This window comes from Triticum dicoccoides, chromosome 7B (assembly GCF_002162155.2).
Source record: "Triticum dicoccoides isolate Atlit2015 ecotype Zavitan chromosome 7B, WEW_v2.0, whole genome shotgun sequence".
Classification (NCBI taxonomy): Eukaryota; Viridiplantae; Streptophyta; class Magnoliopsida; order Poales; family Poaceae; genus Triticum; species Triticum dicoccoides.
Genome location: NC_041393.1, coordinates 238,423,951 through 238,438,208, shown reverse-complemented (window position 1 = coordinate 238,438,208; position 14,258 = coordinate 238,423,951).

The following is a 14,258-nucleotide window of genomic DNA, read 5'->3' as shown; positions in this document are numbered from 1 at the left end:
CCAGGAGGAGGTGGTCCTGGAGGCGCCGCAGGGCAACCTTCCGGATTCCAGGCCCAAAGGGGGTAAAACCCCAGAGGTGTCTAAGTCCGGCCCTGGGCCGGACACTGCTCCGGAACCTTCAGTGGTTCCGGAGTCCGGCAGGCGGCGCCTTCGTAAGAAGGGCAAGCCTACGACACCGGCGACCTCCGTCCAACCAGAGGCGCCGGACAATTTGCTGGAGGTGCTTAACGGCGCCTCCATCAATGAGGAACGCCGCACTGTTATGAGTGTGGTGATTCAGAAGGTTCGGTTCGCCAAGAGCAGACTGACAGAAGCCTGTATGAGCCTGTTAACAGGCTTTGAGGTATGTGTTCAAAACATATAAAAATGTTACCGCATAGATAGTAGCCCCTGATGCTCAGTGTGGTGTTCGGAAAGAAAAGCCGGACTGAGGATCTAAAAAAAAGATATATGCAGGAGTCTAACATAAATATGTCAATATGCGAATGCAGGCTGCGCTGCTGGCCTCTGCCGCACTGACTGCGGAGGTCGACGTATTGAAGCAGAACCTCGAGCGGTCCGAGAACGAGCTCGGCCGTGCCAAGAAGCAGCTCAAAGACAAGGAAGGTAAGTAATACCTTATAGAAAGGATTTGGTTGCAAAAAATGACAGGAATAACGTGGGTATTGCAGGGGCCACGACCGAGGTGGCGACCCTGAAGGAACCGGTGTCCAAGGCCGAAAACAATGCGGCCTTGGAGCGCACCGAGCGAGAGAAGCAGGAGGCGCGGGTGGCGGAGGTGCGGCAAGAGCTCTAGGCTCTCGTGGAGAAACACGAGAGTTTGGAGCGTGACTCGAAGGCTCGAGAGTCCGAGCTCGCCATGGCTCTTGAGAGTGCCAAAACCGCTAATGCCGAAGCCCAGAAGGCCCTCCAGGAGATCGAGGTGATAAAGAAGATAGCGGCGGGTAAGGCATTCTTTATGCAAAGCAAGCATATAAAAGTGAATTATATGTTACTTACCCGAATCCGGAGCTCTCCAGGAGCGTTCACCGATCTGCCCCGTAGTGTGTCTGATGCTGCCGCGTTCTACCGAGCCGAGGAGGGGAGCTCGACGGAAAAGGTGTTTTGGTCTCAATATGCTGAGGTCGGACATCCGGTGCCCCTGAGCGACCAGCTGAAGCAGTTGGTCGAGCTCCACAAGGCGGCCGAACAGGCCATGAAGGGCCTCATAGTTCGGTTGTGGCCTAGAGAAGCCATGCCTGGGAGCTACTTCGGTCTGGTGCGGCGGCTGGTGGACGCCTGTCCATGGATTGAAGTCATCAAGCGCTCCCTCTGTATTGAAGGTACCCGTCGGGCCCTTGCCCGTGCTAAAGTGCACTGGGGCAGGATGGACGCCGAGAAGCTTGTGACGGACGCGCCACCACCGGGCAAGGAGTATCGCAAGCCCGAGAGGTATTATGAGGGTGTCCTGAAGGGTGCCCGCCTTATAGCGGGTGAATGCTCCAAAGATGTAATTTTTTAGTAGACTCACATTTGTTATCCTGTACGCTGAAAACTTTGTTCATATGCGCAAAGCAACGCTTGTTAATTTAAAATATTACCTTTTGTGCAGCCGTTTATCAAATTTGAGAGATGCAAGTCATCGGCTTCTACCCCCATGCCACGAGTGCTGGGGTGTTCGGGATAAACCTGAGCGCTCTTGTTCCCATTCTTGGGTCCATCTAGGGAGGCGCTCAGCACAACGAACAAGCCCATCGGACTTATAATGCTTTATCACTCTCACTTAGCCATAGAATTCTATAATTTTAAATTTCGGCGAAGCCCCTAGTATTCGGAAGACCAAGTTCGGGGCGCTATTTACGCCTAGGCCGGATAAATCCGGGTCCTCGCTCTAAGCGGCATAAGTCTTTAGGGACTCGAAAAACCTCGCGAACAGCGACCGGTCTCTCGCACTATCATGACGGTCAGTTTTAGCTTTCTCTACTGAGGTGTTAACCCAGCTCAACTGGGGCACAATCGCAGTAGTTCTCCCAGCGCTACCTTAGCCAACATTCCGGAACGTAAGGTACCAAAACATGGGAGCCGGGCAAACCTAACTATAGACCCAAGACATGATTCGGAGCCGATGCATATAGTGCTATAAGTTCGGGGTGCCGCACTCATGAGAGTGTTCGGTCTTCTCACACCGTGTTATGGGGTGCTTAAGCCCCTGGTGTATTGGCTGTACCAAAGTGTACGGTTGCATAATGTCATGACTGAACATATTTGTATAAAAATAGATGAATACAATAATAGATAAGAGCTATGTATTGTTTATTAAAAAGGGCTGCAATGAGAGCAGAATGATACAAATAGTGCGATAAGTAAGGGATGGGATTATTTGACATGTCCCCCTCCAGGGGCAAGCTGCGAGACTTTAAGTAAAACAGGTATTTAGCTCGTTATAGAGACCACCTGGACATTTGACGTGGCTTGTTCTCTCCCTGGCTGTTGCATCGTGTGTTCGGCGAGTGTATTGCCGGACAGGCCTTCCGGATAGTTGGGTCCTGAAAGTATATATAAAAAAGGAAACGGCAGAATAGGGAGCCCCTAGCGCGGTTGAGCCGCATTCTGGGCGTGCTGTGGTTGTGCCCCTCCCCTTATGCCCATGATATTTCCAAAGCGTAATTATGTACGCGTGGTACCACTATCGCCATCTGGCGAGGGATGGGATTGGGGCCGCACTGCTATGCTTGCTCGGAACGTGCCAGCCGGTTTTGTTGTAGGTTACTTCGGGCGCGCTTGACGTTGTCCGGACGTTTAACACCTGGGTTGGAGAATTTCCTTGAGAGGGAACTTTGTACTTCCGCCGCCAGGGCCTCCGTGTGCTCCTCCGTTCGGAGAGAGCGTTCGGTGTTTCCATTTACCGTAATGACTCCTTGAGGGCCTGGCATCTTGAGCTTGAGATATGCGTAGTGCGGCACCGCATTGAATTTTGTGAATGCGGTTCGTCCGAGCAGGGCGTGATAGCCACTGCGGAATGGGACTATGTCGAAGATTAACTCTTCGCTTCGGAAATTATCCGGGGATCCGAAGACCACTTCGAGTGTAACCGAGCCTGTACAGCTGGCTTCTACACCTAGTATGACGCCTTTAAAGGTTGTCTTTGTGTGTTTAATCCTTGAGGGATCTATACCCATTTTTCGCACTGTATCCTGATAAAGCAGGTTCAGGCTGCTGCCGCCGTCCATGAGGACTCTAGTGAGGTGAAATCCATCAATGATTGGGTCTAGGACCAATGCGGCGAATCCGCCGTGACGAATGCTAGTGGGGTGGTCCCTTCGATCAAAAGTGATCGGGCAGGAGGACCATGGGTTGAACTTTGGGGCGACTGGCTCCAACACATAGACGTCCTTGAGAGCACGCTTCCGCTCCCTTTTGGGGATATGGGTTGCGTATATCATGTTTACCGTCTGCACTTGCAGGGGGAAGCCCTTCTGTCCTCTCTTGTTCGGCGGCCGGGGCTCCTCCTCGTCATCGCTATGCAGCCCCTTGTCTCTGGTTTCGGCACTTAACTTGCATGCCTGCTTGAACACCCAACCATCCCTATTGGTGTGGTTGGTTGGTTGTTCGGGGGTGCCGTGTATCTGGCACGAGCGATCGAGTATCCGGTCTAAACTGGATGGGCCCGGAGGGTTTCTTTTGAATGGCTTCTTCTGCTGACCAGGTTTAGAGCCTCTGAATCCGGCATTAACTGTCGTATCCTCAGTATTGTCGCTGTTAATGTGACGCTTGTGCTTGTTGCGACGTGACCTGCCATTGTTGTCCTTGGTATCCGAATTGCCAGGGCTCTTGGTTATGTTATTGCTACGAGCTAGCCAGCTGTCTTCTCCCGCGCAAAAGTGGGTCATGAGTGTCGTGAGGGCTGCCATAGATTTCGGCTTTTCCTGTCCTAGGTGCCGGGCAAGCCATTCGTCTCGGATGTTGTGCCTAAAGGATGCAAGGGCCTCTGCGTCCGGACAGTCGACTATTTTATTTTTCTTGGTTAGGAACCGTGTCCAGAATTGTCTGGCCGATTCCTATGGCTGCTGGATTATGTGGCTTAGGTCATCGGCTTCTGGTGGTTGCACATAAGTGCCCTGGAAGTTGTCAAGGAGCGTGGATTCCAGGTCCTCCCAGCAACTAATTGACTCTGCTGGCAGGCTGTTAAGCCAATGCCGAGTTGGTCCTTTAAGCTTGAGTGGGAGGTATTTGATGGCGTGTAGATCGTCACCACGGGCCATGTGGATATGAAGGAGATAATCCTCGATCCATACCGCGGGATCTGTTGTGCCATCGTATGATTCGATGTTTACGGGTTTAAAACCCTCGGGGATTTGATGATCCATTACTTCGTCTGTGAAGCATAGTGGGTGTGCGACGCCCCTGTACTGGGCTATATCGCGACGTATCTCGGATGAGCTTGGTCTGTTGTGTTCAGCCTGGCCGTATTTATCATATCCGGCGTGACGGTTATCGTCACGTGACGTGGGGCGCCCACGCAATCCATAGATCGATCTTGTTTGCCTTGCCTTATCCTCCAATATGTCTCGTAGGTCTGTTGCGTTTCCCCGCGCTCTGATATTTTTTGAGCGGCGCCGGGGTGCGGCTTGGGTTGAGGGCCGAAAGGCCTCTCTGTCGCAGCCACGGGGTGGCCGATCGGGCGCATCATACGCTGGTGATGTAGGTTTAGTTGCTTACTCCTCTAGTTGGGGTAGCAGCTTGCACTTTGGGTAGCTCTTGGAGGGGCGTTCGAGTTTATATTCTTCGGCCGCCAGGACTTCAGTCTATTTGTCGGCTAGCAAGTCTTGGTCAGCTCTAAGCTGCTGCTGTTTTTTCTTGATGCTGCTTGTCGTGGCCATAAGCCTGCGTTTGAAACGCTCTTGTTCGACGGGATCCTCTGGCATGACGAATTCATCGTCGTCGAGGCTTGCCTCGTCTTCGGAGGGAGGCATATAATTGTCATCCTCAACCTCCCTGTCTGCCGTTTTCTCATGAGGGCTGGCTCCTCCGTCCTCCTATGTTGAATCCTGCTGGAGGGGGTTGTCTTCGGTGTTGTCCGGGGTGTTGTTGTCTCTAGTGCCGGACTCGCCGTTTTTGCTCTGGCGGGGTTTAGAGCGGCGCCGCTGACGTCAGCGCTTGGGTTGCTTCTTGGAGGGGTCGTCCTCCGTTTTTTCATCGCCATCCCCTGCTTTGGGGGTGTCCACCATGTATATGTCATATGACGAGGTGGCTTTCCAGTGCCCTATAGGTGCTGGTTCTTGGTCGTCTCCTTCATCGGCGTCCATATTGTCGATGTCTTCGGAGTCAAAGTCGAGCATGTCGATTAGATCGTCGACAGTGGCTACAAAGTGGGTGGTGGGTGGGTTTCGAATTTCTCCGGCGTCCGCATCCCAACCTTGCTGACCATATTCCGGCCAGGGCTCTCCTGACAAAGAGAGAGACTTTAGTGAATTCAGGATCTCGCCAAAGGGCGAGTGCTGAAAGACGTCCACGGCGGTGAACTCCATGATCGGAGCCCAATCGGGTTCGATCGGAAGGGGTGTGGAAGATTCGGAGTCCGGAACGGAGTCCGGCACCTTGGAGTCACAGGCCTCGCAAAGGACTAGGCTGGTATTTGGCTCTATCGCCGTAGAGATTGCGACTCCTGGGGCAGCGTCCAACCGTTCGTCCCTGACTAGCGCAGTCGGCTCCGAGCTAATGGTCGGAGCGGACACCTGAGCTACGCTCTGGGCGTTGTCCGGCGGCAGAGCTAGATCATGCCCTTCGTCACAGTGCGGCGCACTCGGCTGTGGCTCGAATCCGTCGAAGATAAAGTCCCCGTGGATGTCGGTCGTGTAGTTTACGCTTCCAAACCTGACCTAATGGCCAGGGGCGTAGCTTTCGATCTGCTCCAGATGGCCAAGTGAATTGGCCCGCAGTGCGAAGCCGCCGAATACGAAGATCTGTCCGGGGAGAAAAGTCTCACCTAGGACTGCATCGTGGTTGATGATCAAAGAAGCCATCGGGTCTAAAGGTGACGACATAGAGGAACTCTCAATGAAAGCACCAATGTCGGTGTCAAAACCGGCGGATCTCGGGTAGGGGGTCCCGAACTGTGCGTCTAGGCGGATGGTAACAGGAGACAAGGGACACGGTGTTTTTACCCAGGTTCGGGCCCTCTCGATGGAGGTAAAACCCTACTCCTTCTTGATTAATAGTGATGATATGGGTAGTACAAGAGTTGATCTACCACAAGATCAGAGAGGCTAAACCCTAGAAGCTAGCCTATGGTATGATTGTTGTTCGTCCTACGGACTAAAACTCTCCGGTTTATATAGACACCGGAGAGGGCTGGGGTTACACAGAGTCGGTTACAATGAGAGGTGATCTTCATATCATATCGCCAAGCTTGCCTTCCACGCCAAGGAAAGTCCTATCCGGACACGGGACGAAGTCTTCAATCTTGTATCTTCATAGTCTGGGAGTCCGGCCAAAGGTCATAGTCCGGCCATCTGGACACCCCCTAATCCAGGACTCCCTCAGGAGGAGTTTGAGAAGGCAAACGCAATTGGAGACACGGATTTTTTTGTCGTGGTTCCGATAGGTGGGGCTATCGTACATCCACGTTGATGGAGACTTCAACCCACGAAGGGTAACGGCCGCGCGAGTCCACGGAGGGCTCCACCCACGAAGGGTCCACGAAGAAGCAATCTTGTCTATCCCACCATGGTCGTCGCCCACGAAGGACTTGCCTCACTAGGGTAGATCTTCATGAAGTAGGCGATCTCCTTGCCCTTACAAACTCCTTGGTTCAACTCCACAATCTTGTCGGAGGCTCCCAAGTGACACCTAGCCAATCTAGGAGACACCACTCTCCAAGAAGTAACAAATGGTGTGTTGATGATGAACTCCTTGCTCTTGTGCTTGAAATGATAGTCTCCCCAACACTCAACTCTCTCTCACAGGATTTGGCTTTGGTGGAAAGAAGATTTGAGTGGAAAGCAACTTGGGAAAGGCTAGAGATCAAGATTCATATGGTATGAATGGAATATCTTGACCTCAACACAAGTGTAGGTGGTTCTCTCTCAGAAAATGTATGCTAGAAGTGTAGGCACATTCTGATGGCTCTCTCCATGAATGAAGAGTGGGTGGAGGGGTATATATAGCCTCCACACAAAATGTAACCGTTACACACAACTTACCAATCTCGGTGGGACCGAATCGTGAAACTCAGTCGGACCGATTTAGCAAATAATGTGACCGTTAGGATTTTCGGTGGGACCGACATGTCAACTCGGTGGGATCGATATGGTTAGGGTTAGGGCATAACGTAATCTCGGTGAGACCGATTACACAAACTCGGTGGGACCGATTTTGGTAATAAGCTAACCAGAGAGTTGGTCAGGCAAACTCGGCGGGACAGATTCGCTCATCTCAGTGAGACCGAAACGTTACGAAAGGGAAATAGAGAGTTTGCATTGCAATCTAGGTGGGACCGATCGCTCATCTCGGTTGGACCGAAACGTTACAAAGGGAAACAGAGAGGTTACAATCCCATCTCGGTGAGACTGAGATCCCTATCGGTGAGACCGAAAAGACTAGGGTTTGTGGCAGTGGCTATGACATCTGAACTCGGTGGCGCCGGATAGAAAGAATCGGTGGGGCCGAGTTTGACTTTTGGTTTGGGTCATATGTGGATGTGAGAAAGTAGTTGAGGGCTTTGGAGCATATCACTAAGCATTTTTATCAAGAGCCTCATTAAGCAACACTTCATCCCTCCTTGATAGTATTGGCTTTTCCTATAGACTCAATGTGATCTTGGATCACTAAAATAGAAAATGTAGAGTCTTGTGCTTTGAGCTTGAGCCAATCCTTTTGTCCTTAGCATTTTGAGGGATCCACTTTTCTCATCCATGCCATGCCAATCATTGAGCTTTCTTGAAATATTTGTCTTGAAATAGCATTAGCTCAATGAGCTATATGTTGTTAGGAATTACCAAAACCACCCAGGGATAGTTGCACTTTCAATCTCCCCCTTTTTGGTAATTGATGACAACACATAGATCAAAGCTTCGACAAATGATTATAAGATTGAAAAACATCGTCGCTTTGAGAAGTATGTGATAAGTAAGAGCTCCCCCTAAATTTGTGCATTATTTAAAATTTGCTTTGGACTTCAAATGCACAATGAGTTAGGATCATGGGTTACTCTTCTGTGTCACATACATCTTGGTGGAGCGCTCAAAATGATAATAATTAAATACATGCACTCATCACCAAGCAAAGTGAATGATCTTATAATGATATAAGAGAGAATGTCATCCAACAAGCATTAAGGTAGCATATGATCAAACACATGATCATCCAAGAAACTCACAAAAGGCATAATGTATCAAGCAAACAAGCAAACACACGAATAACGAAGTTCATCCACCAAAAAGACAAGAGAGATCAAAGCAACACTCTCTCTCGACGCCTATGATCTATACATTTTTCTCCCCCTTTGGCAACAAGTTACCAAAAAGTTCACAAAAAATGCATAGTGCTAAACGACTCTCAGGCTTGGTCTTCATGTGATGGTGTAGAGATGGCTCCAAGGACGAAAGCTTTTGTTGATGTAGCTGGAGCTGGTGGAGTGGCTGCTGGAGTTGGTGGCACTGAAGCTGTAGCTGGTGCAGATGATGTAGCTCTGGTGTCTAGAACAGGCACTGCAGCAGATCTCTGTCCTCTGGGCACTCTAGCAAAAGCATTTGTGGTAGATTTGCCCTTCTTCTCCTCCACATCCTCCTGAAGTTGCTCAACTGCAGTTTGGATCTTAGTAACTTTCACATCAAGAGCATAAAACTTCTGCTCTATGATTCTCTCCAAGCTCTCCTGGTTTTGAGTCAGGGTGGCCAAGCCCTTCTCAATCCTCAAGGTGGAGGCAATCAAGTAGTCAAGTTGTTCTTGCTTGCTCTTCAAGAAAATCTGAGATGCCTCTTCAGTAGTTGGCATCTTCGCAGCTTTCTCAGACCTTGCTCTCTCTTTCTTCTCTTGTGCTTGCACAGATGATGGTTCATTTTCATCCATCACAATGGTGTTGTCTCAAAATCAGGATAGATGGGCAGGTGCTCCTTGTCCAAAAGATATGTGCCTATGCCCATCTTGGAGTTTATGAGCTCCTGAATGTGTGGGGCATATCCACAAGATCTCTTCTGATCAGCAGCAGTCCTTTTGATTGTTTCCACAATCAGACTCATGACTTTGAATTTCTGAGGCACATCAAATATATGCAGCAAGTTGATTGCATGGCCTCTGATCATCTTGTGATCACCTGACTTGGGCAGCAAAGTGTGCCTTAAGATCCAGTTGATAGTAGGCAATCCTAACAACAGGTAATGTACATATCCAAACTTATGTGTCTCTAATGCAGCATCTGGGATCTCTCTGTACATGTGAGCCATAGAGTTGTGGTCTTTCTTCTTCTTGGCATAGACATCCAAGTCATCCTCATTCTCTTTTGGAGCATTTATCAACTCAGCCCATTCTTCAACTGTGGATTGGTACCTAGTACCTTCAGACATCCAGACAATCTTCCCATCTGGATAGAAGTGAGTTGTGGAGTAAAACTGCATAATGAGCTCATCATTCCACTTGGTGAGCTTCTGGCCAACAAAGTCATCTACTCCACAAGCATTGAAGCTGTCATACACTCCTGGATAGTGCTCTTCATTCTTCCTGATGTACTCCCAGTCAACCCATCTCATGTCACATACTATGGGCTTCTTATCAAGCAAAACTATCTCATAGAAATCTTGTTGTTCCTTAATGTGAAACCTGTAGTCAACTGTAGTTCTTCTTCTGACAGCATAGGGATCAGTCTGTCTCCAGAGTCTCGGTCCTGCATCTTTCCTGAGCTTCATATCCTCTGCAACTAGATGAGCATCATTGTGATCAGGAATCTTGGGCTTCAACTTTCTCAAGACAAGTGTGTCATCTTCTTCATCATTAGCAGCCTCAGGCACTGGGGCCTTGTTCTTCTCTTTAGCTGGAATACTTCTGGTGTTCCTCTTAGGTGCAGACTTGGTCTTAGGAGCAGCAACCTTGGGAGCATCTTTGGGCTTAGATGGAGCAGCCCCTGATCTTATAGCATCTCCCATTAGCTTCTAAGCTTTAGGTGCTGGTGCAGCAACCTCTTCCTCTTCTTATTCCATCATTGCGGGCTTTCCAACAACTCTGGCCATTGTATTCTTGACCCTTTCTTTCCTTTTCTTCTCAGCCACAACTGGTTCTTTGGGTTCAGATCCCAAAGTCTCTTGAGTGGATGTTGTGGCCTTTGACATAGGAATTCTTCTTGCTGGAATCTTTGTTTTCATTCTTGGCTTAATGGATGCAGTTGTGCCATATTCCTTCTTCAGCACCTTCTTCTTTGAGGTGGCCTCATCCTCAACAGCCACATAGTCCTCATCTTCAGAATCTGAGGTTCTCTTCTTCCTTACCCTGGTTGCTGCCTTGGGCAAATTGCTGGGTGTGCTCCTGCTACCATCATTTGAGGTACTGGAGGGACTAGTGCCCTCACTCATATGAACTTGCTCCTCAGACTTGTTCTGACTATCACTCTGATCTGACATGATGCAAACACTGACAACAGACCCTGTGAATAGATGTAGATGAGGTAGAGTATATGAGCATCACAAAGCACATAGGTTTTTGCAAAAAATTGAGTCAAAAACTTAGTTTTAGTTTTCCACACAAAGCATTTCGGAGCTACCGATTTGTAAACTGGGTGATACCGAAGCAACTTTTGGAACCTAAACTAGTGAACTCGGTCAGACCGACTCATAGTTCGGTGGCACCGAGACTGCTAGGGTTTCACAAAGAATCAAACTCGGTCACACCGATTTGCAATTCTCGGTCAGACCGAGAATCACATGTGCAATGGCCTGAGCCAAATCGGTGAGACCGATTTCTACAACTCGGTCGGTCCGAGATGAATTCGGCGGAAACCTAACCCTAAATTTTCAATCCAAGACTAATCTACGGAGTAGTTTTGCTGGATAGAAAGATTTCAAACGTGGCAAGATTCATGGCAATGCAATGTGCTAGGAATCGGAGTTAAGAGTAGCACAAAGTTCAAATCCATACCCTAATGCGGCGATGGACTTGCTACGGCGACAATGGCGGAGCAGAATCCCGTTGAGGGTGGCGGAGACCAGCGGCGAGAGGTCGCTGGCAACGAGGAGGACGAACCGGAGACCCGAAGAGGCAGAGCAGGTTGTGCACGGGCAAAGGGTTTTGGAAAAATTTCCAAATTTTGGCCCGGGGGTATATATAGCCTGACCCTCTCGGTGTGACCGAGTGGAACAACTCGGTGGCACCGAGATGCATAACTTCAAGCAGTTACTGCAACTCGGTGTGACCGAAAAGTTCAAATCGGTTGCACCGAGATTGAAAACCTAGATCGACTTAGTGATCTCGGTATGACCGAAATGGATGAATCGGTCAGACTGAAACGCACAAAGAGGTTTTGGAAGTTTAAGTCTATGATGAACCGGGGACTCCGAGTGCTCCTCACACGGAGTGGTTCGAATCTGACTTGATCAAACTTTGTGATATAGCATGAATAGAGTTTGAGACAAGAAAAGCATAGATAGCTAGATAAGGTTCTTAGGCATTCTTGTCTATCCACTTGGCAAAAGAAAAGATGCCAAACAATCAAAGCTACAAGTGGATGTCCTCGAATGAGTAAATTATGCAACCAACATTCTCACACAATAAAATGGAAAATGAAATATGTGACAAAGCATGCACACACAATTCTAGCATCTATCAAACAATTGGCGATGAGTAGGTCATCTATATATGAGTATATTGACTTAGGAGTCAAATGAGAACATTTGATCATAGGTCATACTCATCGTTTAAGCACAAGTGGGGTTACCACTTTTACATAAAGCATTGTTGTGTTCACACCATTAGAGTTGCTTTAGCTCAATTCTTAGAGTAAAGCTCCCCCTAGATGTGAGATCCCCCCTTAGAGGGATGAACTAACCTTGGGTTTTGTCGATGATGGCTTCATGTAGGTGTTGAAGATGTGGATGCTCAATGTTGATGTAGATCATTTGGAGCAATCCATTGGAGTGAGTTGTGATAACCCACAAGTATAGGGGATAATTGTAGCCTCTTTCGATAAGTAAGAGTGTCGAACCCAACGAGGAGCTAAAGGTAGAACAAATATCCTCTCAAGTCCTATTTGCCACTGATACGACTCTACGCACGCTTAGTGTTCGCCTTACCTAGAAAAAGTATGAAACTAGAAGTACTTTGTAGGTGTTGTTGGATAGACTTGCAAGATAATAAAGAGCACGTAAATATAAACTAGGGGCTTTTTAGATAAAGAAGCAATAAAGTAAATATAGTGAGTGTGGAAAAGTGGTGGTAGGAGTTGTGAAAGTGTCCCTAAGCAATTGACTACTTTGCTAGACCGATAGCAAGTTTTATGTGGGAGAGGCATAAGCTAACATACTTTCTCTTCTTGGATCATATGCACTAATGATTGGAACTCTAGCAAGCATCCGCAACTACTAGAGATCATTAAGGTAAAACCCAACCATAGCATTAAAGCATCAAGTCCCCTTTATCCCATACGCCACAACCCCCTTACTCGGGTTTATGCTTCTGTCACTCAAGCAACCCACTATAAGCGAATCATGAACATATTGCAACACCCTACAGCGGTAATCCCTCACGCTTGCGCGACACGGAGGGCACAATAGGACAGAAACATAACCACAAGCAAATTAAACCAATCATAGCAATTCACCAATCACCGATAGGACAACGAAAATCTACTCAGACATCATAGGATGGCAACATATCATTGGATAATAATATGAAGCATAAAGCACCATGTTCAAGTAGAGGGTACATCGGGTTGCGGGAGAGTGGACCACTGAATATAGATGGGGGAAGGTGATGGAGATGTTGGTGAAGATGGCGGAGGTGTTGGTGAAGATCGCGGTGATGATGATGGCCCTCGGCAGCGCTCCGGCGCCACCGGAAGCAAGGGGGAGAGAGCCCCCCTTCTTATTCTTCTTCCTTGACCTCCTCCCTAGATGGGAGAAGGTTTTCCCCTCTGGTCCTTGGCTCCCATGGCTTGGGAGGGGCGAGAGGCCCTCCGAGATTGGATCTATCTCTTTGTCTCTCTCTGTTTCTGTGTTTTCAGATCCTTCCCCTTCACCGTTTCTTTTATATCCGGAGATCCATAACTCCGATTGGGGTGAATCTTTCACCCGGATTTTTCTCATAAAATTAGCTTTTTTGCGGCAAAAGAAGAGCGTCAACCGCCTTACGGGGTGCCCAGGAGGGTCCAGGGCGTGCCTGCCTCCCTGGGGTGAGCCCCCCTGTCTCGTGGCCCCCTCGGGCACCGTCTCGTGTTGATTTTTCCTCCCAAAAATCACAAATATTCCAAAATAATTCTCCGTCTGTTTTTATCCCGTTTGGACTTCGTTTGATATTGGGTTTCCACGAAACATAAAATGTGCAACAAACAGGAACTCGCACTGGGCACTGGATCAATATGTTAGTCCCAAAGATAGTATAAAAAGTTGCCAAAAGTATATGAAAGTTGAATAATATTGGCATGGAACAATCAAAAATTATAGATACGACGGAGACGTATCAAGTTGCACTTTCAATACCTACACGGGTTAGTCCCACAAGGAACAAACAAGGATATCCATAGACATAGAGTGATGCACACACAAGATGATGTCCATGAAAGCATTAGGTTACCTTGTCCCTTGTCTTACCAACAAGAGGGTTTGTGACTCCTTGAACTAGTGCAACATGTGGAAGTTGATTGCACTTGTCCTCGCCAAAATGATAAGAGTGAAGTATGTTGGCGGAGTCACCCTCAAGAACTCTCTAGTTCTTCTTCTTCGGGATCCACATCATCTTGATGGGAATCCTTGGAGTTGTAGTCGTACTTGATGAAGTAGAACTTGATGTAGTCTTGGGAACCCACTTGACCAAGGCCTTAGGAGCTTCTTCAAATGCATCAATCTCCTCTTGACGCTTGCCCTTGCCTTTTTTCTTGTGGTCTTGTGGTGGAAGATCATCTTGAGCTTGTGTTCCTTTAAATAAAGTAGGATCATACTTGTCTTGTTGAGGAACAAACTTCGTCTTGGGTATTGATCTTCTTCCCACTCAACTCCATTGCCATTGAACTTTCGTTCAAAACCAACACCTTGGTTCTTCCGGTGCCTTCCTTGCTTGCGTAGAATTTCCTCGAATTGCTT